Raw genomic sequence first — 3797 nt, forward strand, 5'->3', positions numbered from 1 at the left:
CTCTGAATGCTGTCACCAGACAGCTTGATGATGACCTACAGAAGACTATTAGTTGACACTCAATAGACCCCCTTCTTCCTATTATGTAAAGGCTACAATTCCCAGCCTTCCTTGTAACTGGGTGTGACCATATGGCTGACTTCTGTCCAATGGGATGAGTGCATGCATTTCATTCTTGCAGTTCTGGTTGGACATTTAAATGGGATCTGCTTGCTCAGCTCTTTTTTTCCCTTCTCACTGACTGAAGGTGACAGCAAAGGCATTGAACTCTTCCTGACCAAGCAAGTAGAGAGAGCATTAAGGAGATAGTGAGCCAACATAATGCAAAGAACCCAGGTCCTGGGAGGACTTCATGGAATGGAGCTGCTCTGTCTTCCTGGACTCCTCAGCAGCTCAGCTTTTCACATGAGAAAGGAATTAACACCTGTCTTGTTTGAGCCACTCTTATTTTCATTTCCATGGAGGAAAAAAAGCAGCCAAATCAAAGCCTCAACAAATATGGGATCCAAAAGGGGAAAAACAAAACTCACCCTAAAGATAAGACATTAGGGAATATCCAGAATTCTAACAGCAGGAATAGTATCTTGTCCTTGTTTTTACAGGAATTTGCTATCCCTAGGGTTTGACTAAGAGAAATCTGGAGCCAGCAACCTGAATAAGTAGTTATCAGATCTAGCTGGAGTACCAAAAATATTCTAGCAGGTAGGACTCTACCCTTTTAGTTTGGATATGTAGTATTCCCCAAAAGCACCCATGTGAGACCATGCAAGAATGTTTAAAGGTGAAATGCTTGGATGATGAGAGTTGTAATCTATTATAGGTTTAACTGGGCTGTAACTGTCGGCAGGTAGGGTGTGGCTGGAGGAGGTAGGTCACTGGGGTTTATTTTTATCCCTGTTATAGGGACAAACAAGGCAAGACATCAAAAGACAGCAGGAAACAGTTTTATTTGGCTGCAGCCAGGCTCAGGGTGTACAGCTTTTGCTGTAATCAATCAGTCCCCTGAACCCCGAGTTCAGGTAGTTTTAGAGTTTTATACCCAGCATGTAAGGGGAAGGGTTCAGAAGTTCACAGTCTGCAGAAATTCACATAAAATCAGGTTTTTATTTCACTGTTTTGGGCAAGTTAACCCTTCAAGGACAACACCTGAAAAGGGGAGAGCTTCTTCTCCTCTTTCTTTCTTCCCCCTGCCAGCTGTTACCTTGGAGCCCAATTGTAACTTATCTTAAAAATGTAGACATCTCTGTGAAGCCCCAGCTCAAGGCCAGAAGCCTTGTTTGCACATTTCTACAAACTACTATACTGGACACATGTTTGTGAAAAACTAATAAAGGGTGCTCAGCACCTGGAGGGCTGGTATCGTCTCAGCCAGTGGCCAAGTAAAACAGGGCAACTCGAAAATAGGAAGTTTATCTATATTGGACTCTTTTGCAGAGACTCTTTTGCTGACAGTCCTAAAATCAGCCATGGTGAGGATTTCTGGAGAGGCCTAGTTATCTTTCCTGTGGAGAAAGGGGGTGCCACTTCAGTCCCTAGCTGCTTTCCTTTGCCATGCCCCTCTGCCATGATGTTCTGCCTCGCCTTAGGCCCAGAGCTATGGAGCTGGCCAACCATAGATTGAATCTCTAAAACTGAGACAAAATAAACCTTTCCTTCTCAAAATAGTTCAGTCAGGTCTTTTGACCACAGCGACCCAAAAGCTGACTAAAACACCTTTGCTGAGAGTTCTGCTTGGAGGAGAGACTGGAAGGAGAGGTTCCTGTGCCTGTTCCTAAGTGTTTCCTTTCCTCTCTTTTCCTTTCCCTTCGAAAGATTAGACAGGCTCCTGCTCCTTTCCGGACTCACTCATTGGAAGATATTAAAACTTAGCATGGTCCTCTGTACCCTTTATTTCATATAAATTAGTACTTGGAGATAAAGTACTGGGAAGTAATGTCTTAAAAACATGAGTCTGATCTTATTTGTGCTTCCATCCAGAGGAGTGGAATATCTGGTTATCTCCTTTGTGTGATGTTAGCACATTGATAATTAGTGCGCAGAACTGTGAAATGGGATTTCAAATATTGATATGCTAATTTCGGAATACTTCTAGGAAGAACCATCCTCTTGTTCATTAATGATTTAGTTACCCTGAGGTAATTTGCCTCCGTATCCTTTGACACAACCCAAGCACTCCTTGTTGACCTCGGTGCTTTCCAGTGTGAAATGTTGCAGGCTCCTTTTCTAAAATCCCTGATACATACCCAGAATCAGCATTTTGTCTAAGATGCTCTGGGTTATTATACTCAGAAATGGCGTTTAGATTCCATAGTCTGATTCTGGAGGTATTCAATGCTACCGACAAGGTCATTGTTCATATATCATTCCAGGGGAAAGAGTGGAAAGCACAAATTTTAAAAAAATCATTGTAAATTCATAGTGATACTTATGGTTCAATTTCAAACTGTTTTACTTAACCTCTTTGATTCTTTCTCTACTACTGAAAATCCTAGTTCCCCCAGGACACCAACCTAAGTATTTATTTGCCTTTTCTCACAATATACCTGCAACAGCCTAACAATTTTGCAACACCATTATCAGCAATATCATTGAAAATGTTTAAGATTGATTTTGCAGTATTTTGGATCTCTCTACCCTGCAGCGACACAACAATTTATTCACCCAGTCTTCTGTAGATGGGCATTTGGGTTGTTTCTAGTCTTTTGCTTTAACAAGCAGTGCTTCTGGGTCAAGGGTAAATGTATATAATTTTGCTAGAGATTGGCAAGTTCCCTTCCATAACAGCAGCCCCATTTTATATTCCTGCTGGCCACACACACACATACACAAAAAAAAAAAAAAAAAAAGAAAGAAAGAAAAAAAAAAAGAGTGTGCCTTTGCCATCAAATTCTTACCAAGAGAGTAGGTAGTCAAAATAGGACTTTTTTTTTTTTTTTGGTCCAGTCTGGTAAATGAGAAATGGCATCTCAGTATGTTTTCCCCCACCACCGGCACACCCTGATTATATGATTATATAATCATTATATGATCATCTTTTTGTACATCCCTGCAGGATGTACACTCAGGGCAATGCAGGAAGTAGATGAAATAACTCCTATTTGATCTCCCTGGCTCCAAAAAATTCATTTAACACATTGTCCTTAAATAGAGCAAGTATCCAATATTAAATTGATAAGAACAGATACTACACTTAATCTTAGCCAAAAGGCTGATTCAGTGTACTTCTAATTTGCATTTCTATTATAAAGAGTGAAGTTAATCAGTTCTTTAAATACATTTAATAGATTCTGGTATGCACTATTTTCATTAACAATACTTTTGGAAATTCTTCAGTATTGTTCTATGTTTTCTTTGATCTAAGAGTTACTTAATAAAGTATTTGAAATTTCCACATGGAAAGGGATTTTGAACAGAGAATATTATTTGGAATATCTCCTCTGCTTAATGGTTGTTTATCTTAGGAGCAGAATCTTTTGTTAAAAAGTTGTTTTTAGGGGGGGTGGCACTGGGGATTGAACTCTGGGCACTTAATTACTGAGCCACATCCCCAGCCCTATTTTGTATTTTATTTAGAGATAGAGTCTCACTGAGTTGCCTAGCACCTCGCTTTTGCTGAGGCTGACTTTGAATTTTCGATCCTCCTGCCTCAGCCTCCCAAGCCACTGGGATTACAGGTGTGTGCCACAGTGTCCAGCTTGCTAAAAAGTTTTTATTTCTGTTTTGTTTTTAAAGTTTGGATACTGTTAAGCTCTTTTTTTCATTTTACAAAGGAGGGCAAAATTTTCAAGTATCATAGA

The 3797-nt window shown here is 40.0% G+C and overlaps 1 non-coding gene across 1 annotated transcript; it reads right to left on the reverse strand.

Annotated features, from left to right (window-relative positions):
- Window positions 1-3030: 3030 nt before the first annotated feature.
- On the reverse strand, window positions 3031-3218 carry LOC113196608 (U2 spliceosomal RNA). Its single transcript, XR_003302570.1, has one exon. It is a non-coding gene; the product is annotated as a U2 spliceosomal RNA (small nuclear RNA).
- Window positions 3219-3797: the final 579 nt, after the last annotated feature.

Source organism: Urocitellus parryii, chromosome 9, assembly GCF_045843805.1.
Source record: "Urocitellus parryii isolate mUroPar1 chromosome 9, mUroPar1.hap1, whole genome shotgun sequence".
In the NCBI taxonomy this organism is placed as follows: Eukaryota; Metazoa; Chordata; class Mammalia; order Rodentia; family Sciuridae; genus Urocitellus; species Urocitellus parryii.